Below are 24,977 nucleotides of genomic sequence, written 5' to 3'. Positions count from 1 at the left end.
GTGTCAGGGTGGGAGGGGAGTATGGCTGGAGTCAGGGACTACACAACCCTGAGATACTGTCCTGTAGTTGTCTCCCAGACGTGACAACCCAGAGACGCAGACAGTTGCAAAGGGTGTGCTAAATGCCACCCACAGGCTTTTCAGCTCTTCAGTATGGAGGAGGTAACTGATCACCAGGCATTCAGAGAGGTAAAAAATGATGCCAATTTCTCAACAAGAGCTTTTCCCCAAGGAAAGGAAAGAAAAGCAAGGGAAGAAAATAATTTAGAGCAAGAAAAATTTCAAGCAGTGGGGAAAGTCTGGACTATTTCTTGATGTAAATAATGAGATAAGCTTTCTGGAGGGTTTAGTTGGAACTAAAACATAAGAAGACTTGTTCTTTTAAAATTAAAAGAGCCTGTCCAGTGTAGTAGACAGCTATCATACTGATTAGATATTTATAATATGCTATTTATAGCATATTAAATTTATAATATGCAACTACAGATTTGGTATAACAAGATATGTGTTCTTTGCCTCTATGAAGGAAGACCCTGTGAAAAATTATTTTAGTGAATCAATATTATAATTTTATAACATATATTTTAAATAATTGGTGTATATCAAACATGACACTATTATCATGGGCATTACCAGTTTGAAATATAAGTTTACGAAGTGTGACAAATAGGAAAAAAAATGAAAATCTGCAGTGCTTGGAAGAAGCCAGGACAGCAATAGCATTCCACACAGCTGCCTCTTTGCATTAACAGCATCACTGAAGAAGCTGGAAGCTCTGTGTTTACAAGAATGAAATCCTTCGCCAGTAATATGCAAGGTTAACATGTCAGGAGGTTACTCAAGTTTTCTGATAATCCTTTCTTTGAAAACACATCAAACAAAATTGATATGGACCAATAATAGAAAGAGCTCAATGAGCAAACTGCAATTTGGTCATTGTCCAAGGGGAGTGCAAGGAAGAACAGTCTCCCTCCACAGTTGTTACGGCACTGATGCTAGTTTACTTACCCACTGTATGTCATGTATATTCAAAAATCCTATGATAAAAAAGGACATGAGGACATCACATGCCAGGTGTACATCAAATTGCTTGAATTCATTTCAATAGAATTTATATGGCACAGAGCTGTTTTATATCTTGTAACTTTTAATTTTATTAAAAATAAGATTAGGTTGTTTAGTGAGAGAAGAGTCACCTAACCCTCAAGAGACCTGAAGCCCTAGGGAGTGGGAAGTCTGATGGGATGGGGGTGGGAGGGTAGTGGAAAGGGTAGGTGGAGGAAGGATGTGTAACAATCAGAGGGCAGACCAGGAGGGGGGATAAAAACTGGACTGTAAAAAAAGATTAAAGAGTATAAAAAGAAAGAAATATGCCAGGATCCCATGAAAAAATAAAATTCAATGCTCAACCTTAAAAAAAAGAGAGAGAAATAAAAATTAAAATATGAATTAAAAAATAAGATTAGGTTTTAAATACTATTTAACAGAAAATGAATTCATAAGAAGAATTTTTCTTATTTTTTATGTGTTGCTGACACTAAGCCCAGGGTCTTGGGTTTTAGGAAGGAGTGATCACACTAGGCCTTCTTCAGCAACTACCCCGCCCCAGCTCCCCCAAAGAAGTTAAAATATCTTCAGTCCAATCCAGAGAAATCGCTTAAATGAGTGCCTCTCTGTAAAGAGTTACTGTAGGAACTTGAATTCTTACTTTTCCCAATTAGGATATAGTCAGATGTAACATTCTCCAGTCAAGGATAATCACATGTAAATCGAATAGTAAATTTGGAAGGAGGTCTGAGGAGCTGAGTCCTTCCTATGCAGCTCCTGTGGTAAGACATCAACCTGAGCAGACTCCGGAAGAGGAAGGCAATTGGGAGGTTCATAAAACCAAAGACAAAGAACAGAAACACTAAGCATCATGAATGGAGTCAGAGGTCTGATCACAAACCCACTTGCAGACATTCCAAGGATGCGACCCTGTACAGTGTCTAAGGTCTATTGTTATCAGTGGAGCTAAGCTCCAGGGGATTGAAGGCTCTTTGGGGGAAGAGGCAATGGTGTGAAGATGCCATGGAAACTGGAGGCTCTGAAGACAGTTGGCTGGGGAGAGTCCAAGGGGAAGGTGGGAAGAATTGACTCTCTTGGGATACAGGGCAAATCAGACATTTCAACCACTTAGAGGAAAAGGAAGCCCACCTTATGCCGGTGAATGTGGGGTAGAATGATGGCTTCCAACTTACAAAGGTCCTCACATAGATATTTTTGGTCTCGGGTAAAACTTTTATTTGACCAGTAAAGAGGGCAGAAAGTTCAATTCTATTTTAATACTGGCTTTGATGTGGTAGAGACACATAGTTTGATGAGCTAGTATAGTTCTTTGACTGTCAATCTCTTCACTGTAGATTTTGCCTAGGAAAGATTTCTGGTAAGGAGGATTCGGTTTGTATTATCCTTCCTTCGGATTCCTATGAATTTAAGCTGGGAGTAGTGAGCCCAGGTGATTATATGATTCAGATGAAGTAAGGCCACCCTCAGGGCAGCTCTTTAACTTTATCAGCATGCCCCCAGTCATGTCCTCCTTTCTCCTCCTCCTCCTCTCTGTCCTCCCCGTCCTCCTCTTTTCCTCCTCACTCTCTTCATCTTGCCCCTCTTCCTCTCCCTCCTTCTCCTTATGTCTTCTCCTCTTCCTCATCTTGCTCTTCCTCTCCAAGCTCCTCTTCCTCTTTTTCCCTTTTCTCTTCCTCCATGTAGAAGATAGAGTTTATTAGAGTAGAGCACTCTCAAGAGATGAAACGCGCACAGTGAACAAGCAGCTACTGACTAATATTTTCACATGCATGGTGAAATGTTTTGAATCAATATGTAATATCTGTATACGAATTACCACGATCTCTCTCATGCACAACACCCAACTGTGTACTTGGGTGGAGGTACAAAAGGATCCCAGTAGAGCAGAACTCAGTTTTAAAAATCTAATCTCATTGAACCTCCTTGTCACCAAGATCTATGACTCTGTCCTGGGAGGAAATTGGACTGACCTTCTCTGGTCTTGCCTCCAGGCTTCGTACCATTTAACCAGATCTGAGTTAGGTCCTTTTCTGACATAAATCTTCCTTTTCATGGATACATTTACATTTCAGGCTCTCTCACGTTTTAAAAAATGTGAATCCATTTGGTATCTTCTTTAAAAAAATATAATCCTTAAGGAATAGCAAACCAATCACATTATTCCTTCTAAGACTCACAAGGATCTGCAGAACTTGCTTACAATGGCTGAATACACACTCATCCTGTATTGTGTGAATACACAATACGTTGAAAGTTGTAGAACATTGCCTATATGTCTAATGCTGAACAGATACCGTACTGTTTAGAAGGAGCTTTATAAAACAGTTCCTCAGAAAAACAATAGCTCCCATACCAATCTTTCTAGCTGCCTTCATGTGTCACAGGCTTCATGACAAACTGAACTATGTGATTTCCCTGTTCTTACAAGTTCAATCAGATTCCCTATCTTGAGTCTTCAGAGAGGTGCCCCCTTACAATCCCGCATTATTGAAGCTGATCTGTTCTTTTGGGAATTTTCAAAGAGCACCTGATGTCGACAAAAACCCCCTTGGCCACTACCTAATGTTTCCACATTGATGGTAAGATTCTTTAAAGCAATAAGTAATATCTACATCTACATGTCTCCATCATGTCCCTCATGCACAACTCCCAACTGTGTGCATCTCATCTCTTGAGACTGCTCTACTCTAATGAAGCCTTTCTGCTGCATGGAGGAAGAGAAAGGAGAAGAAGAGGAAGAGAAAGAGGAGGAAAGGAGCTGGGGAGGAAGATCAAGATGAAGAGAAGAAGAAAGGAAGGAAGGAAGGAGGGAGAAGAAAGGAAGAAAAGGGGAAGATGAAGAGAGTGAGGAGGAAGAGAGGAGGAAGAGGAAGAAGAAGAGAAGGAGCAGGAGGAGGAGGAGGAGGAGGACAGAGGTGGGGGAGGAGCAGCAGGAGGACAGAGGGGGAGGAGCAGCAGGAGGACAGCATGATGATCTGCTTTTCCAGCTCAGTCTCTTGGCCTTCAAGCATCATATTCCGCATTTCAAATGTCTCCTGCTTCTTCTGCAAATAGGCCCTGTCTTCCCCAGCACATCTCAGGCTCTGTCTTATCCAGTCAATACCAGTTTGTCCCTTGAGCAAACTCTCAGCATACTCTTGGCATTCTTTTGGTCTTTGGTATGCAGTTGTATACTTTACTGTAATCATGTCTGTATATAGAGTTTCACTGTATGCAGATGGAGTCTGTCTCTCTGAAGAAGAGGATAAGTTCTTTAAAGGGTAATATTGTGCCATACATTCTCACTGTTGTCCTCTGTACACCTAATGCTCCATGTAGTGTTCTGTTATGTAAGACACCCTTGACTGGAATTAAGCCCACTAGTCCCTGAGGAACTTTCAGGCTGGACACTGTTTATTCAGTCATTAAAGCATTTATCACAGGTGTTTTGAAGTGCATTGTGTGAAGTCTGTGTGACTCATGGCCCTATCCAGTTCATCTTTTTATCTCGAAAAGAACCCAAGATAGCACTCTTTATAAAAAGAACTCAACAATACTGCCTAATTAAGTCTCTATTAAATTTTAACTTTCTGTGTACCTTTTTCTTGTGGAGGAACAGAGGTTTTCAAAGTTGAAGATTATGCTGGGAAAAACTGTATTGACATTTGGCACATGCAAGAGGCAAAGAACGGCTTGATGCTTTTCTAATTCATTATTTAAAAGGAGCTTTGCATTCTAAATTTAAACAGTCAGTTGTCAAACCTTCAATGAATAAGAAACAGTTGCCTTATGAAATCCAATGGCAGATATTAAATATAGGTACTTATAAATGTTTATCTATCAATTTGTTCTGCTGCACTCGGTATAAGATTTTTACCTCATTGTTGATGCCACTACAGATTAATGTAAGCATAACTATAAAAAGAAAAATGAAAACTGTATTTTCTATTTTAACACTTAAAATAACCACAAGATCAAGCCAGCTAGTAACTGGTTACCTTTTTCTGTTTTTCTTTTTACTTTGATTTATCATGACAGTATTTCATTCCTTACAGAACAGACTTTTTTTTTTTTAATGGAGAGTTATTCACTAAGCCTTTGAGTAATTTTAATTAAAATTCAGCTCAAATCAACCCCTTATGCTTGGAAAAAGCATCTGCCATGCTTTCCCCACTTAAGAACTTGAGCTGAAAATAAGATCATTTTCCTGAAGTGAAAGTGCTGTGTCTGTGTGAGTGAAAATAGCTTCAGAGAACAATTTTCAACACATTCTGGAGAATTATGATTTTAAAAATGCAACTTTGAGAAAACAACACGGATGCCTTGTGGGACCTGATGCTACTTCTTACTATATGACACAATCACTTCTCCACAGCATGCACAGTTAATCCTTTGAACCCTTACTGACTCTGGGGTCTTTCCTGTGACTCAGAGTCTATAGAATAAGGCCTACCAGATAAGAGAGCCCATTAGTATTTCTGAAGGAATGAATGAACTGATAATGATTGGATATTATGACACAAAAACCTTGCCTTTGTCCACTTATTTCTTTGCATTGTATTAACTGTAATTACTGGTTCTAGCCTGGCCTAGAAAGTTCTCCCAATATAGCAATGCTTGAACTCCTGAGACTTTCCCCCCTTTATCAATTAATTTATTTATTCACTTTACAGCCCGGTCACAGCTCCTTTCCTCCACTCCTCTCAGCCCCACCATTCCACCCCTACCCCATTTCCCCATCTCTCTCTCCTCAGAGAGTTCCTGAGATTTAATTGGTGGAAACTAAACAGAATTGCAGAAGATCCATAAAGATGAAATATTTTATGCAAATAATAAAAGAAGAATTGTTACAATGTATTTTTATTCTTTGAAAAAGTCACTTTTATCTTCCAGGAAATTCTTTAAAAAATATATAAATCTATTTTTATCATGAATAGAGCTCCCTATGGATACATTATGACAACTACTGCAGGCACTAATTAGCCCAAATGAAAGTATTCTCCGGGTCAGTCTGGTTTTGCTTGAGGCAACAATTCTGCTTCCTAAGTTAGATCTTCTGGTTGTCTTAGAAAGGCCTGCAGCTTAAAGTCCCTAACCCTGTATTGGGGTGGCACTTGTATGACATAGATATTCATGTGACTGGTGGACTAGGAGTTTTGTCTTACAGAGGGCTGGGCCCAGGCCTCAGCACACAGCCATATTCACTACTTGGTGTCAGGTATTAGAAAGGATATGTCATAGTATCTGATTTCATAAATACAGTGTTACCAATAATATACATCAAACTAGTGATTTTTTTTTTTGATCAAACCAATTTGGATCACTGAAAACAATTAAAAATATTTTTTTGTGGTACTGGGGGTCAAAGCCAGAAACTTGCACATAATTGGCAAGAGCTCTCCCAGACATTTACATTTTTCAAGGTGCTCTTTTCAGGAAGAAATACAGTAATTGTAAATATAAATTAGATAGGCATACCACTCTCTGTTTGTGATCTCTTAAGAATATAGTACTAGTTCCCACATAATTTAGCTCTTTCTAAAACTGTTTTTGCTGAATCTATATATCATAAGCAGTACAAGAATTTCTCATTTTATATATTTGTTCCATACAATGATTTTGAAGTAACCTTGTCTTCAACATGATGTAATCATTTGTTCAAGGGCTCTAGCAATACACACACAATAGCATTCTAAAATCTAAATAAATAACCAGAACTTTAAGTGCATATTTTTCTTAAATAGCCTTTAGTGCAATTCAGTCACCTCAAGGGATTTCAACTAGCATGTTCAACCCACAGGCAGATGCAACAGCAATGTTCCTGTTGGTTTATAACAAGTCAGATATAGGGAGAATATATCCTTGTTCCCCTCTCTTCCCTAACTTCAGAAAAATTATAGATTCCTCTTTTCCAAGTCTTCAAATTACTGTTATCTCTAATAATTTCTGTATATAGGCATTGGAATAATTTCTTTATGAATTTATTAAGAGTGATATTTTTACAAATAATCTTTAGTGTGGGTTCGATTTGTCCACGCCTCATCTTCTTGTTTATACCATCCAGATACTGGAGGGGTAGTCACATGTAGACTGTCTGTCGCAATATCTCACCCTTATGCATTCCAGCTCCTTTCCCCACCTTCACCCTAAACCTACTTGGTACAGGCTCCTTGTCTCCTGAAAGATGAGTCTGCCAAGAGTCCAGCAGACACCTTCCTATCTGCTCCTTGTAAAGCTACTCATGGCTCCTCTAATACAGTTCCCACTTGATTCTCTTCTTGTCTGTGGTAATTGTTTCCATTATTACTTGATAATGCCATTCTCTTTTTCTGTTCATTGGCGTTCTTCCTTTGTTAATTTTCACCTATGGGTACATGTGTGTTGGGGTGGCACATCTCTTATGACATTAACTGCTTATACATAAGCTTGCTAAACTTGTGGCCTTAATAAAACAAAAGCCTTTCTGTTCATTTTTCTTTATGAATCTTCTGCATTCCACTGTGGAGTTTTGTTGTACCTGGTACATGAAGCTATGATAATCTTCCTTTGTGTATTTTTTACCTGTGCTCTGTAAGCTTCCTAAGGGGAGAATATTTAGATAGTACAGCAATTGTTCTGTGGTTGTTGGCCAAAGTACATGATGAATAAATGAAAAAGCAACCAAATTCCATGGCTTTCCTCACTATGAAAAGTAATTCATTTGCCCGATACTTTTATAAAAGTTGCAAATGCTGGACCAAGATTGCCCCGACACACGTTCCACTACGTTAATAGTGACCTTATTTGTGATAGCCAGAAGCTGGAAACAACCCAGATGTCCCATGACAGAAGAATTGATACAGAAAATGTGGTTCATTTACACAATGGAATACTACTCAGCTATTAAGAATGAGGACATCCTGAGTTTTGCAGACAAATGGATGGAACTAGAAAATATCATCCTGATGAGTTAACTCAGACCCAAAAGGACGTGCATGGTATGTACTCACTAATAAGTGGATATTAGCCCCCCCCCCAAAGTACAGAATACTCAAGATACAGTCCACAGAACTCAAGAAAGTTAACAAGCTGAAGTGCCCAAGTGAGGATGTCTCAGTCCCACTTGGGAGGGAGAAGAAAGCATTCACAAGCGGGGAGAGGAGGAGGGACCCGACCCTGGAGGGAAAGTGAATGGATGGAAGGAGTTGGGGGGAGAGGGGAACCTGATTTGGTATTGGGTGAGGGAAAAGGACTGAAGCCCCGAGGGCCAGCAGAAAGAATTGAAACAGGCAATCTCGGGAGGTAGGAGGTTGGACGGGGGACCCTCCAGAATGCACCAGAGACCTGGTTAGAGACTCTCAGGACTCAAAGGGAGGGTCCTTAGATGAAATGACTGACAGTAGGGAGAGGGAACTTATAGAGCCCACCTCCAGCAGGAAGACATGGCATCAAATGAGGGAGGGGGGCCATCCCACAGTCACAACTCTGACCCATAATTGTTCCGGTCTGAAAGAATTACAGGGATGGAAATGGAGAGAAGCCTGATCCAGTGACAGGCCCAAAGTAGGATCCATCTTAAGAAGCAGTTCCAAGGCCTGACACTATTACTGAGACTATGGAGCACTCACAAAAAGGGACCTAGCATGACTATACTCTGGAAGACCAACAAGCAGCTGAAAGAGTCAGATTGCATTCAGCCAATGGACAGAAGCAGGTGACCTCTGTTTTGTTTAAGCTGAGGAGAAGGGCTACCCTGTAGGAGGACCAGCAGTCTCAATTAATCTGGACTCCCAAGATCTCTCAAAAACTGGACCACCAAACAGGCAGTATACACCAGCTGATATGAGGCCCCCAGCACACATACAACAGAGGACTGCTGGGTCTGTGTTCATTCAGAGATGATGCACCTAACCCTTAAGAACTGGAGGTCCCAGGGAGTTTAGAGGTCAGGTGGGTTCGGGAGTTGGCACATCCACATGGAGACAGGGGGTGTGGAGGAGGTGTGGGATGTGGAACAATCAAAGGGTGGACAGGGGTGGGGGAAATAAAATATGGAGTGTAAATAAATAAATAAATGAATAAAATTTTAAAAGATTGCCCCTAAATACTTGCTTCTGCTTCAACATAACATTCTTCTGAACTTCTCATAAGTAGTGAAAAGGCCCACTGAAAATGGTTCTCAGTCCTGCTTCCTAATAATGGAAGGTTTGGCCTAAGCCTTCCAAAGTACCATGAATGAAAGCAATAGTTACAAATGGTTCACAGATATGAGAAGGGTACTATCCATGAGTCACAGGACTGTGACTGACCTACAGCCCTACCCATCACTGTTTCCTATATGAGGAGTAGAGAATTGTTGGACATTGTGTTTCAATGAGATGATGGTTAAAAGTCACTGCTAATTGAAAATGCTTCCCAGACTCTTAACGTTTTCAGGTCCCTAGACTTCACTCCAGAATGCTCTCAACAAACATTTTGCAATAATGCGAACTCTACAAACTGACAAAGCCAAGTCTGACCAGTGACTGGTTTTTGGACCAATGAATGCTTGGTATGAATTTTCCAAAGACCCCAAGATGTAACCAAATAGATTGAGTGGACTTTTTGTTCCTTTTGTTATGGACAAAGTTGCTCTTCTTCTATGAAATTAATAGATTTGATTATTTCATAATGTGGTCTAAGCTTGTTCTTTTTAAAAGCAATGAGTCTAATATAAAGGCTGACCATAATTTCTTATGCATAGAAAACTCTCCCAGGCATGGTTTATTTTCATGGGTACTTTTTCTTCAATCGTAACAATGCATACAATATTTAGTAATTATAAGATGAGAAGATAAACTGGTAAGAAAACATTTACAGATAAACTGGGGATTGGGGAAACATCAGAGTATAATCTGTGTATTGTTCAATGTAAACACTGCAGAATTTTAACAATAAGAAACAATGGGTAAGAAAAATTAATCAAGGTCTAGGTACAAAGACCTTCCTGGAGCTTGTCGTTTCTGTAGTACTGACGCACTGCGGAGTATATACGTCAAGTCACTGCAGAATACATATGTCAAGTCTGTAAGTACTACTTTTCTCTGAAGTTGCACACCATTGTGCCTTTCAAGAGTCTGCCATCATTCTGAGAATTTTCTTCCCTAAAAAAGTAATATAGATTCAGAAGAAAGAAATGAACTTCCAGGGATCAGGATTTGCAAGACTCAATACCTAAGCATAGAGGTTTGAAATTTTGGAGATCAGAATTGCATCACACTCCACGCCCAGTGTTCATGACAGTCAAATGAACCAGTGAATGAAAGGATTTGGGGGCAGAATATAAGATGCTATCGTTTTGAAGTGTTCACTTTTTTAAGGTGAAGGTTTGTAAGCTAACTCCAAGAATGATTAAGGTCCAAAAGAAGAAACTTTAGATTTATCTCAGAGAATTTGTATTTTCTATGTTCTCTGTGGAGAATTTTCATGCTTCAGGTAGGTAGGTAGGAAGAAGATAATATCAGTGACTCCTGACTCATAGGTCACTGCAATGAGTGTTTCATTTTAATTTCTTCTAATACTATGTCTACAGAGTGTGAAGAGCTGCATACTTTTGAGTATGCTGTTATTGTTGCATGATGACATCAGCATTTCCTTAAAGCATCAGACTTTTATGAGGACATCGTTGTGCCACGGGCACTATGCTGAACTCATCAATTGCTTAATAGAGTTCATCTCATCTTGATATCTGGGGACTTTCATCTGTCGGTATTACAATACAACAGATGAGAATAAGAAGGTAAGAATATTCAGCCCACATCACAGTTCATCAAAACATAATTGATGTACAAGAATATGTAACCACTTCATCACATTTAGGCCATCTTATATTTTACTACAAGTATATATTATATTTTCTTAACTATTTCATTTCCTCTTTTATTTCTAAAAATTTTGTGTGGAAGAGCTATATATGTTTATGTGTTTTTTGTGTTCACGGGTGTGTGCATATGGAATTAATCATGAAGTCCCACCATTTCCATTTTCTTGGACCTAGCTAACACACATCAAAACCAACTGCCTATGCCAATTGTGTGAGACCCCAGCCACCACAACTTAAAACAATGTTTTCTATATGGTCATCATGAAATTGACAATGCCCCCAGCTATGTATTGATATATTATTTTTGAGAACTTAGATATCAATGAAACATCTTAGAAAGAGTTCTGTTGTGTCCACTTCGGGAGACCTAATCTTTAGACTTCCATTTAGAAAAAAATGGAATAATTAAATGGCAATAATTATACGAGGCACCAATGTTTAGATTATTAACAGTTTGGCCTTGAGTTTAGCTCCTTGGTTTAGTTCAGCTTAGCATCAATAATTACAAATGAGGGAGTTAACAGGACAGTGGAACTTGATGTATTTTATAGTTTCCTCACAGGAAAGCTTGCAAGTTAATCTTGAGAGGTGAGTCTCATCCAAGTACTAATTCCTACAAGCTACATAGTACAGCTCCTACTTTGAAAGAAAAAAAATGTGAGAGTTAGCGCTGTGTGTCTACAGCCATTCCTTTATCTCCCCCCTCAAATAGGGGATCCTGAATTGCAGGTTTGCATAAAACTTGTTATGGAGCCAAGGTTGATTTTGAACTTCTCATTTCCTACATCATTTCCTGAGTACGGAAGTTACAGAGATATGTCAACGCGTCCTGCCTATGTGGTAATTGGGCTCACACCCAGGGCTTTGTGAACGTTAGCGAAGCATTCTGTCAATCGAGGTATATTCCCAGCTCCTGAGTTATTTCTTATTTTCTCAAAAAAAAAAAAAAATACACCCATGCCAACTGGAACAATAATCAAAGCATTGTGTCACCCAAACAACATTGTATACAAGTATATATTGTCTTCCCCTAGTTTGAAAGCAGGAAGTGAAATTTTATGTGATCAGGAAGGGTTAACAAAGAGCTGAGAATAATTAATAAATAAAAACTAAGATGTTCTAGGGCCGCCAAGTAAACAATGCCCCTCATGACATTGCACCTAGACAGGAAGAGGCACGAGAGGGCTGAGTGGACATGTGCTGGGCACGAGATGCGCTATGACAGAACATGTAGAGGGTACCACGCTCCACAGCAAGCTCAAGGTCAATTTTGTTGACCTCTGCTAGAAGGGTTGATAGCCCCGTGACTGAAAAAGAGTTAAAGTATTTAAATAGTAGATGAAAGGGAGGCCAAACTGACCCAGTGATGGAAAAATAGAGGAATTTGTGATTAATTCTCACAAACACACGTGAGGGATCACTACAATGCTGAAAGAGATGGAAAACTATTTCATCATTAAAAGTATTTCTGGGTCATTTTTTTTAAGCTGGCATCACTACAGGTTACAATGAACTTAGGAGGAACAATTTTGGAAGCTCTCATAATTACACAACCTGGAATCTAAAAAAAAAAAAAAAAAAAAAAAAAAAAAAAAAAAAAAAAAAGTAACAGCTCAGAGAGGTAGTTATCAAAGACCCACATAATGCTTTCAAATAAACCCTGTGAATACATTTCTCTAGGCTTAACACAAAAAAAAAAAAAAAAAAAAAAAAAGGATCTAAGAAGTACCTTTGTGAGAAAAGACACCTGAACACTTAAGTAGAAATGCACACTCGCAGGGTGATAAACTGACCGAACAAGATTGATGAGCGTCTGTCTGCGTTTGAGCACTAAAGGATGTATTTTATTTTTAGAATGGCTTTGGTAAACCCTTTGCCTGCTAGGCAGTTAGTGGTAGACAGAGATACTTATGAAACTCACTCCTGATTTTGATAACAAAGGGAACTCATAGCTCTGGCTGCCTATCGGTCTATAGGCTCGGGAACATGCATGCACACAGTGAAATGCCAGGAGAGTAACTTAGGGGTGTTAAATGCGGATGCCACAACACTGTCCTTTTCAAAAGGATTTAAAATTGATACTAGATTTATCAGACGAGTAGGACTTATGGGATTCCCTTTATTGATGTTACTGGAACTTAAAATTCAAATCAGAAAGATCTGACATCATAATTACTTCAGCTCCAGTGCGAGTGCAATCTTCTCCCTTGAATTTTACCCCTAGCAGAGCCATCTGGAAGAAAGCCCTCTCCTTGATTTTCAGAACTATGTTTCTTGTTTTGCTTTTCTTTTGATTGATCTCTACACTTTTTGGTGTGTCTTCTGAATTACTAATGCTGGATACGATACAGTACAAAAACGTCTAGGAAAACATGGAACTTTGTCGGATACTGCCACCAAATGCCAAGGTCATGAGAGAAAGGACTTCCTTCCAGAATATCTTTGTGTTAAAGGAGCTGGATATAGTAGTAAAATTTTCATCCATCTCTCTTGGCAAGTATTCTTAGCTAGTGAAAAGCTTAAATTATGAGAAATCATGACGTGGCCTATTTTTATAGAATATACACTTGAACATAGGCTAGAGAATATTCAGCTATAGCAAACAGATTTCTATATATAATCAAAATTATAAAAATGATGGCAGCTCTCTTTAGTGGGCAATCTCATTTCCCATCTACCTAGGAACTCATTAATGCATTAATTTAAATTTAATTTATGAGCAAAACATTGCAAGACGTTCCCCTCTCCTTTGTTCCACTCCTGATTTCTTTAAAACCACTGTCCAGAGCAATCGGGTCATGTAATTTTGTTTTGTATAACATTTATTTTAAATTACCTTTGCTACAGAGTCTTTTGTTTTTCAATCCAAGGGAATAGCAGTTAGCGTGAATTGTCAGAGTGGGAACAAGGCTGGGAAAGAGGAGCCACTGGATAAGATGTGCATCTTCTCTGAAATCCGGAGACTAGAACTCTTATTAGGCAGACGAACTGAGGACGCCTTAATGAAGCAAAGCAGAAGGACTCAGGTGTCCAAAGGACTTTTATGCACAGGGACATTTTAAGATCTGGCTCCAGATCCCCATGAGCCAATCTTCACTGTTCTTTCTTGCATTGATTATTTTTAGGGGAGGATTTGGATTTTAGAAGAACTCTGTCCTGTAAGGACTCGAGAGAGAAAAACGTTTGGGGATAGTGTAAGAGGTTATCTATGGTAAACTCTTGTTTATCTATGTGTTTATCTCTTCAAACTCATTGCCATTCACTTCAGTCTCACATCTCTTCCTCTAGGAACACCAAACCATCGGTGGCTCTGTATACCATGAAACTTCTCACCTTTGTCACATGAGAACTTTCATCCTGAACCATCTTGCCATCTTTCCTTTTCTAGGGAATGCTTATTCATGTATTATGACCCAACAGCACCACTGCTTTCTTCAGGACATCTTCTCTGGGGACTCTAAGCCTCATGCCACTTTCCATAGTCTAACTGCTTTGGCTCCATGTGACCAGGTCATTTTGCTAGACAGTGCCTTCCTCTAAAGCATAACATGGATTAAGATTGACACACAATCTAATGCCAAGGTTTAGTAAGGCCCTATTCTGACAGACAGATGATCAATCATGTACTGTTGGCATGCTTCCAATGTTCTTGTGCTGTTGGGAGATAGAAATGGAACACAGAGAACTACATGTGACTTAATTTTGAAAATGTTTGTCTATGAGTTGGCAGATCACCTTTTATAACTACGACAAGAAGATGTTATATCAGCTACCTCTTGTAGATTTCTAAAGAATTAGAAAAAAGGGGGTAGCCACTCCCAGTGGCCCAAACTTAATCGCAAATGTCTACACCTCTGCAATATTTTGTCTCAAAACAGAACTTCAGAATTTCAAAAATCCTCCTCTTATGAAAAATGCATGCTTTCTTACTTTCTTATATCACTATACTTATTTGCATTATGTAGAAAAACAGGTTTACATTTAAATAATTTAAATAAACCATACACAATAGTGGTCCAAGTCACTCATTTATGAATGAGTGATTTTGAGCTATCACCGGAATTTACCCACACAAGGGAGATGATAAATCTTGTTCATCTATGAATAATTTAATTCTTTCTGCTGCAGGCATTGAAGGAAATGTTGCTATATACCGAACTCACACAAAATATAGAAACAATCCTTGCAAGGCCAGCTGTGTCTGCTACTGCTGTATGCTTTGAGCAGAGATGTAGTTAATGTGTATATTCTTAGACTTGTAAAAGCATTTGTGTGTGTGTGCGTGTGCATGTGTGTGTGTGCGTGTGTGTGTCTACACGTACATGAGCAGCTTTGATGGCCTGTGTAGGAAACGTTTTGGCTCCTCTTTTAGCAAGTGCATATCTAACTAAGGCAGGCGGTAGCATCTGAATTTTCTTCATCCCTTTTCGTTAGATTACCAGTAATGGTTTGGCAGAAAGCCTGGTGCAATTGTCCCCAAGAGCTGTAACACCAATTGGTGAGGGCATTTAAAGAGAATTTTTTGTATTAACGCTCATCTTACCTCATTAGGAAATACAACTTATTTATAAAATCTTTGTATACTTTGACATTTATATCTATATATTTAGTGATGAAAACAGTATGAAAATGCTCACGGCAAATACAGAGAAGTATCTGATTATTATGGCTAAGTCTCCAAGGACCACTTCCAAAGACTCATGCTTACTTCAAAATGTTTTATTACATTATTTAATTTGGTTGTGTGTATTTGTGTGTGAGTGTGCATGTCTCAGTACACATGTAGTGGTCAGAGGACAGCCTGCAAGAGGTGGTCCTCTCCTTCTGTCATGTGGATCCTAGGAATTTAACGTTGATCAAGCTCAGCAATAAACTCCTTCAGCCACTGAGCCACGTCAGAGGCCCAGCTTACATATTTTTAAAAGTTTGAAAAAGCATAGAAACACTCCGAAACAAAACAAAATCTTCTATACTTGTGATTTAATTTCTTATCCACAATTTCTTCTTGTTTTCTAAATGCTATAGATATAAAATTTCTTTGGTTTTTCCTGTTGCAGCAATATGTTAGGCTCCAGATAAACTTCTTAAGTTTTTTTAAAAAAAAAAAAAAAAACCAGTGAAGTTCAGTGGCTACATGTAAATGACCTTCATGAAATTCTGCCTACAGTGAGAAATGCTACGGGTAATTCTCAGAAAGCGTACTCTGATAGAATAAGACAAAAGCAGGCTTTTCTGCAAGCTGTATTGTGTCTTTGAGGCCACTAGGGCATCATATAGAAACTGAAGCAATAATTTACCCCTATGCAATGAAAAAATAATGTAACTTGCACACTAGGACTCTTTGCCTCATTACACTAAACGCTTCCCTCATGTCATTTAAAGGAGAGATTGTAATACTGTAAATCTAAGCAACTGAGATTTATGTTCCTATGTTTGGCAAATGGTTATGCAGGATATTTTCCAGCCTTCTAAATGTTTTAGGTGCTAGGCAGTTTCAAAATGTGGATTATAACAGGCCTCATAACTTAATACATTGGAAGAATGCAGTTGTCTGCTTCTTTGAAGCGTTTCTTAAAACAGATCAGGATGAGCCCACAGAGCTCAAAAGAAACCTGCAGATCCCACTTCAGTGATCATTTGGAGATGTTGTAGACATCACGGTACTTTCTAAATTTTACCATAACCCCAAGGTAGAATATAAACAAAATGTAATCACAAAAAAGTATTGTGATAAGAATTTCTTCTACCAGACGAAGGTAGGAAAACTGCTGTTGCACAAGCTTGAGGACTTGAGTTGAATTTCGCACAAGCCCCAGAAAAAGTTAGTGGGTAACACACTTGTTATCATAGTACTTGGGAGGCAGGAGATAGCTGACCTTTGGGAACTCACACACCCTTCAGCCAGGGTAGCCTATTAGTTGATTTCTAGTCCTGTAAGAGAACTTGGCTCTGAATGAATGAATGAATGAATGAATGAATGAATAGACAGACAAGCAGATGGATAGACAAATGAATAAATAAATTAACGAGTAATGTGGAGAATACTTAGGGAAGGACACTGTCCTTTGCCCTCTACGTGGACACACACATGGACACATACACCTGCATTCACACATGTGAACCCCATGCACACACACTTGTATACAAACATTTACCTGTACATGCATGGACATAGATACACAAATACATGTAAAGTTATAACTTTGGCCAAATTATTTCTCTTTCTATAATGTAAAATGAAAATATACTTCCAAATTATTTTAAAATATACTTATCTCCTAGTTAAAATGGAAGAGGGATTAAAATTGCTAGTTAAAGACAAGCAGAGTTATGCTATCAGACTGGATATGTGACAAAAAAACAACCCTGTACTGTCACAGCTGCCTACCTTGATACCTATACATCACTCACATACCTGGGACACTCTTTGGATAGAGTTACTTTTTGGAAGCATCCAATGAATGGAGTAAGTCCTAGTTTACACAGTCATTGTACTTCAACATAGCACACATACTATTAAGGAAAGCAGGTATTTTTTTCTTGGTTATGTTTTAGTCATTTGTTAGTCTTCTTTCATAGGAAAATTCTCTCAGGCAATAACTTTAGAAAATAATTTTATTAAAGTCAACACTTTTTTTCAAAGCTTTAATATTTCTGATTTTGAAGCATGCAAAGGGAAAACAATCAAGAAATAGATGCTGAAATTGAGGGAGGCTTTCCTTTTTGGAAGGTCTTAACCCAGAAATAAACACTAACTCAATAGGTTAATAATGCAAGGCCACATTGTAAAAAGGAGTAACAATGTACGACTTTCAAAGATGGGTTAAAAAAGAAAATTGTGTGTGAGTTCTAAGTGATTTTTTTATTTTTGATGTACCCCCCAAAATATACCGCAATAACAATAAATATTACTGAGTGGTGTGTCAATGATTTTTATCAAAAGAGTGAAAATAAATTAGCAAATAGTGAAGATATTTAAAAAAGTCCTTTAAAAACCCTTAGCTTTATATTCTCAAAGTATTACACGAGCTAGAATATTATTATGTTATAAATTGTTTTAAAATATATTTATTTTACTTTTGACTTATGGATATGTGTGTGCATGCATGTGTGTGTGCATTTGTACATGTGTGTGTGGGGGTATGTGTGTGTGCAAGTGTGTGTGTGCATTTGTGCATGCATATGCACATATGTGTGTGTGTGTGTGTGTGTGTGTGTGTACCTGTGTGGATGCAATGTCACAGAGGCCAGAGGCATTGAATCCTCTGGAGCTAGAGTTCTAGGAAGTTATGAGTTCCTGGATATGGGTTCTAGGTACTATCCCTAGGATTTTATGTATTCTCAATACAAGATAACAGGTAAAATTGAAATAGAATTTACCAAGCTATGTTTGATGATGTGGAACATTCTTTCTGTGTGGCTCTTTGTCCTCTCAAACTCTATCTTAGAAAACAGTAGACTTAAAGTGAGGTGAACCTGTGCATGTAGAACATTCCTGAAGCCTTATTGTTAGTATAAGCCAGGATCTCTAAGAGAGAGATAAAATCTATAGCAATTTGCTTGATTCAGAATCCATTAACATCCCAAAAGCATTTCCTAGAATTGCTGCTACCAAGAACACATATTAAAGTTGCTGACTTAAATTACAATTCCAGGGACCCCAGAAAAGTGCCTTAAAATGTGTAATCCTTCAAATGTCTCATTACTCTTAGATCTTATCCCAGATTTTAATCTCAGCACTCACAGACAGGCACGTACAGAGTTTGAGCGATCTGGGTGTTATTCAAGACCATGCACTTCTAAAGTACGGTTGGTACTGTTCCCGTGTTTCTAAGCCTGGCCCTCTTACTTCACACTCGTAAAGGTAAGGGTGCTGATAGAACTTGCATTCAATTATTTTTTCATCCAGGTCTCTATATGCATGAGCAGTTTGTAGAAATGGGGAAATGAACATTTCACAGCCACTCTTCACATTCTGTACGAGTTCCCTATTAGAAGTTTCTCTGAATTCCCCAAATTATTTATGGCCAGGGGTACCCAATGGTTGGCAGGAAGAGGACCAAACTCTTAGCATTGTATAAGATGGGAGCATTGCAAAAGTGGCAAGGACTCGAGAGGCAAAGCTCTATGGAATGAGAGTCAGAAGATGTGACCAGGACAGAAGATGTCAGCATTACATCATCCCATCACATGCTCGCACATTCCCCCGTGTAGAGCAGTGCACCAGCATTCCCCAGTGTATGCACAGGGGTGTAATACGTTATGACTAGGCTCTGGAGACTTGGGGATGCTTGAGTTTGGAAATTTACTGGATGGAGCTCTCTGTGGATATTTCAGTCCTACCTCTTTGCAGACATGATGGTAGGATTGTGTTTCCTACCCTGCTAAGATATCTTGGTGTGGCCAGGCAGTGGTGGCGCACGCCTTTAATCCCAGCACTTGGGAGGCAGAGGCAGGTAGATTTCTGAGTTTGAGGCCAGCCTGGTCTACAGAGTGAGTTCCTGGTCAGCCAGGGCTACACAGAGAAACCCTGTCTCAAAAAACAAACAAACAAACAAACAAACAAACAAACGAGCTAGGTGTGGCTATGTGGTATAATTTAGCCAGGGAAGAGATGAGTCTTGAAGGGTAGAGAAAGCCTTCAGTCAACATGTAACGACTAAGTGGCTCACATGAGAGGAAATTCTAGTTTCCTATATCACAATGAGATTGGGGCTTGCTTTTTCAGGAAGCCACACCTAGTATATTTGTCTAGGCTATAATTTAAACATATGTAATAAGAAAACTACATATGTATCTTACCTCCAAAATAGTGTGCAATATTGGATTTACTTTCATGGGTACACAAGTGTACAGTGTCCACAGAAGCCAGAAAGGGCATGTTATGCAGGTGCTAGGAGCTGAACCCACATCCTATGTAGGAACAGTTAGTGCTCTGAGCTGATGACTACCCCTCCAGTAAGAGCTCTGAAAAAGAATAGTTACGGTTACTTGAGGTTTTAGCAGATAACTACTCTTCAGTGAGCTTGCTTTTATAAGTGTATAGTAAGGGGCAGTCTGAGACTTAGAACTTCTCTTATATTAGAAGATCAACTTCATTAAAAAAATCATTGTACACCTTTTAATAAAACCAGTGATGTATTTATACTCCTGAATTATTTGGATTATTTGTGATTATTTGGATGAATCTGGTTTTTATCAGTGTTCACAGATATGTGACCTGCATAGGTATGAACAGAAGAAAGTAAGTGGAATTTTAAAAGGGAAGTAATAAAAAGAAATCTATTGTTCTTTGAAAAAAATATATAGATATTTAATTTTTTATAACTCTGGTTGACATATTTATTTTGCAAAACTGCAAAGTTCAGCTTTATTTATGCAAACAAGCCGATATCTGATAATAAATGGTATGTGAATAAATTGAGCATTTTCAGGTCTCTTGATATTAATGACTAATAAAAGTATTTCTAGGCATGGTCTTATTATGTAGGTCAGGCTGACTTGGGACTCATTCTATGGCTCAAACTATCCCTGAACTCATCATTATCCTGTTTCAGTCTCCAAAATTCTGTAATTTCAAGTGTTAGCCATCATGTCAAGAAGTGTGCATTTTTAAGACTCCAAATAATACCAAGCTACCCTAATACTTGACTTACTGTGAGGGAATTGCTAAATGCTGAGAAAGAAAAAAATGAGTTTTATTAAACAGGGTGAGATCAACTCAAGAGGAAAAGAGAAATGAAAGAATATTTACAGAGGCATGACATCTAAGGCCATTGTCCAGTGGAAGGCATAAGTAAATAACCCCATAGCCTAGAGTAGATAAGGGGGAAAGCAGGCGTTTGCCCCCTCTCCCCACTACTTGGAAGCTAACCTCTCATTGCTGTCAAACAAGTGGCCTTCATTTCTCTCATAAATGAAATAGAAAAGAATACATCTTCATATGTTTTTGTAGAATTTTCAGATTCGCATACTGGATTTAAACATTTTATTAGAGTCAGATATTTGTTTAAAGATTAACTTTGGTCCCATCTATATTGAAGCTCTTCTCTTCGTGGAGGAAACAGAGAACTAAGCGAACATAACATAAGGCAGATTTCCTCATTTCCTTAAACTCAAGATTTGGCATATCAAGGACACATAATAAATGTATGAAAAAGTTACAAATAGTCCAAAGAGTCAAACTTGATTAAACAGCTTTACCAAATATCAGCTTCTTTTGGTCCCCACTGACAACATTCAATTCATTATTAGCCAAAGAGACTTTCTTTCTTAGCATATGCTGATAGTAATATGACATCAGTACTGTGCTTCAAGGCTCTAAATTTTAAGGGGGAAAAAATGAAAGCAGCACTGTGCACTGAGAATCCAGTGTTTTCTCAGGGTTTGTGTTCTGACTGCGCATAAGATGATTCATTCTAATTTAGTTTCTCAATGGTTTGTCTCCTGATGTGCCATTGAGTATTCCTGATGAAGTTTGTGTGTACGTGTGTGCATGAGTGTTCATTTGTGTTTATTTGTGTTCATGTAGAAGCCAAAAGCCTTGGACATCATTCCACAGGTACCATCTGCTTTATGTGTGTGTGTGTGTGTGTGTGTGTGTGTGTGTGTGTGTGTGTGTGTGTGACGGGGGCTCTCACTGGCCTGCGACTCTCCACATAAACTCATCTGGCTTACCATCAAACCTCAAGGATTTGGTTGTCTCTGGCTTTCCAGAACTGGGATTCCGTGTTCATGTTTCAACACATGGCTTTTTATCTCTGGGTTGTGGAAATAAACTAATGTAAGCCTCTTGCTTATAAGGTAAGCATCTTACTGAGCCATCCACACAGCCTGGGCTTGAGTGGTGTAACCTCTTAGTTTCCACATGCTGTGACTGTCCCTTGACTAAAAAACCCCTCTGATAATGTGCAGCTGACTCGTCCACTTTACCACTAACATGTGCCCTGCTATCAGCTGGCCTTACTTGGCAATAAAATGAACATTAATCCCACTTTTCCAGAAGAATGCCCCCCACCAGACAAGCAAACATTTCCTGACTCTACTTGGCATCTAGCATCATTAGTGATAGCTATGCTAGGTTAAAACATTAGGATAAATGTAAGTAAGTAAAGAAAAAAGGGATCATCTAAGAATGACAGCCTTGGAAACAGTCGATTATTCATTCCTTAAACCTGTAGCACTATTAGAGATGGTGGCGACTTCAGGTGAATTCTGAAGGAAAGGAAGACATGGCGAGTGACCCATAAGGCGAAAGTTGAAGAGCAACAAGCACTCTGGGAAAGGAAAGATGCTTCTGTGCACTCTCACGCTCTGTCTGGTATATGGCAGATCCTGAAGACTGGAGTAATGCTTGACTCAAGTGTTGGTGATGACCAGCTAAGGAGTGGAGAGGTGACAAAGGCGGACACTCTGCGATAGGCCTTGTAGGCTGTGTTAGAGATGGCACAGTCTTATTTTGAAGGCCTCTGGAGTTCTCTAATCACTAGTGACTGTGGTTCTTAGAACACAGGTGTATTTGTCCAGCACGAGACATGACCATTGGTGGTGGTGGTGTGGGGAGGGAGCTAGAGGCAGAAGAATAACTGTAAGAATAAAACAGCAACCAATAAGGCAATGGAGACCCAAAGCAGAGCAAGCACAGAGGAAGCAGAGGGCGGAGGAGATTAACTTACAATAGTCTAAAAAGATGCGGTAATAATAAATACAGGCACAGAGAAAGCCGGAAGAGTCAAGTTTTCTGAACAGCTGAAGTGACTGGAGTGGGTGGATTGGAGACTAAAGAGATTATCAAGGACAGCGGCCTGTGAGGGACAAACGAAAGGGTTACTCTATATTGCAGACAGAGAATAAGAAGTTGGAGGATGTGGGCCCTCCTATCAGTGAGCATATGTAGATTTTTCCAAGATATCTTAAACTAATCAGAACACAACTATAACATAAAGGACAGATAAATCACAAAAATTGTACCAAATCATCAGTGGCAATAGCAAGCTGTGCAGACTGTGGAGGAAGAAGATGTGTTCTAAGGAATGGTAGCTATTAGTTCAGTAAAGTGAAGAGTCATCTCTTGCAATAGTCATGACATAGATACTTGGAGCCAGAGCTCTAGTCAAGTAAGTAAAACTATGAGAAATACAAAGAGGGGCAGAGTTAATCACAACCTGAGAGCTTAGCAAATGAAAACTTAGAAATCAGGGTGCTGGTGAGATGGTGTAGTGGATAAAATCACTTGCCATGTGACCCTGGCATCCTGAGTTTGATTCCTGCAACCCACATAGAGATGGGAGAAGAGAACTGTCTCCACAAAAACCTCATCTCTAACCTCCACACAGGTGCTGAGATGTGCGCACCCACCCTTCATGCACATACACAACAAAAATAATAAATAAAAGTTTTATAAATCAGAAAGCCAAGAGATAAGTTAAACTTTAAAGCTCAAAGTTTTGCCCCTTGGAATATGACTATCCAGGCAAGTGACTGACAACAGTTTCTTCTGGTGGCCTGACTGACTTCATTAATATGTCAAAGTCTCTGGCTAAGTATATGCTGGGATCGGGAAGGACCATGTCTTCTCCTGAGACAGAGTGAACTTGAATGAGCCTTTGCTCATGAGGTCTACATGCGGGCTCCTGGCACAGAGAGAGCTCAAGGCCCCTGCACATTGCTGAAGGTATTTCTAGTCTGCCACTTGCTGCCTTCTCTGCAGGAAATCATCATCCTAAGTAGGTCTCTGCTTACCCCTACAAGTGAGTTCTACCACCCATTTGTTTATTCCTTTTGGAATATAAGTAGCCCAAGCCACACGAACTTGCAGTGAGCCTGCTAACTTTGACTACTAAATGCTGGAATTATAGGTTGGTGCCACCTGGTTCGATGAGTGATTTTCAAGATACATTTTCAACATAGAGTGAAGTTATGTCATGTATTTTTTGTTTGTTTGTTTGTTTGTTTGAGACAGGGTTTCTCTATGTAGCCCTCGCTGTCCTGGAACTCACTTTGTAGACCAGGCTGGCCTCGAACTCAGAAATCCGCCTGCCTCTGCCTCCGGAGTGCTGGGATTAAAGGCGTGCGCCACCACGCCTGGCTGTTATGCCATGTATTAAGGAGACAAGACACTGCGAGTGAACGTGCGATGGGCAATAATAGAGACATATCCAGTAACACGCGAGCTATAATCAGCAGACACATACCAAAAGGCAATAACCTTCACCATGTCTAAAGGAAGCCAATCCAAGCATTCTACCTCATTATGGAGCTAGAAACTCTAACAGTGACCCAACCCGGGGGCAGGCACATATTTCATTCCCCCATTAGTATTGGACACCTTGTTAAAAATTCTTACATGTTAGAAATTTGAACCTTGAACTTTTTCTTTTAACATAGTGAAAACCAAAAAAGCCAAATCTCAATATAGCAAGAAGTAAATTGTGGTGTACCTGAACCAGGTGTATAAATGACAGGCTTGTGTTGTGTATATATCTCTGTGTGAACTGTGTTGTGCTTCATACACTCACAAATTTGTGCCAGTCTCATTCTTAATGTCAGCTGTTCAGGACACAACCACCCATACACTATTACCAACCACTTGAAATGACTAGGAAAAATTTGCTAAGTTACTGTCTGCTTATAGGGAATAGAGAATAACTTGCAATTTGTGCAGTTTAATGAGTTAATTCTAAGGATCACTAAACATTAGCTACAATTTGACAAACTGCCTAATAACTCTTCTAAGGATAAGTATTTCTAACAAAATACATACGTTTCTAATCCACAGAGGACGACATTAACTCTGGACAGGTTCTTCCTCACAGGCAGGGCTTGGGTACAGAACCTCATCATTTCTTAGGGACCCTGAAGGAGAGGGAAGCTGGGGGGGAAACTGGCACACCAGGCTGTGCAGACCACTTCTGGCCTCTGCTCATTTCACGTTTTGTTTGTCCTTGCTTGTGGGGAGCCGCCCTCACATTCGCCATTACAAGATGGCGCTGATGTCCTGTGCTCTAACAAACAAACAAGGCAGCTGCGCATGTGNTGGGTAGATTTCCATTCCCTTGNGCCCTGCCTTTCCCGTGGCGTCATCTGGGGT

General features: G+C 39.3%; 1 protein-coding gene across 13 annotated transcripts in view; it reads right to left on the bottom strand.

Annotated features, from left to right (window-relative positions):
• The window catches only part of Dtna (dystrobrevin alpha), a 389,557-nt gene that overhangs the window by 260,427 nt on the left and 104,153 nt on the right, over positions 1-24,977 (bottom strand). The window lies entirely within an intron of this gene.

Source organism: Mus pahari, chromosome 15, assembly GCF_900095145.1.
Source record: "Mus pahari chromosome 15, PAHARI_EIJ_v1.1, whole genome shotgun sequence".
NCBI lineage: Eukaryota > Metazoa > Chordata > Mammalia > Rodentia > Muridae > Mus > Mus pahari.
Note: the sequence above shows the minus strand (reverse complement) of the source record. Positions and strands in the feature narration are given on the sequence as shown.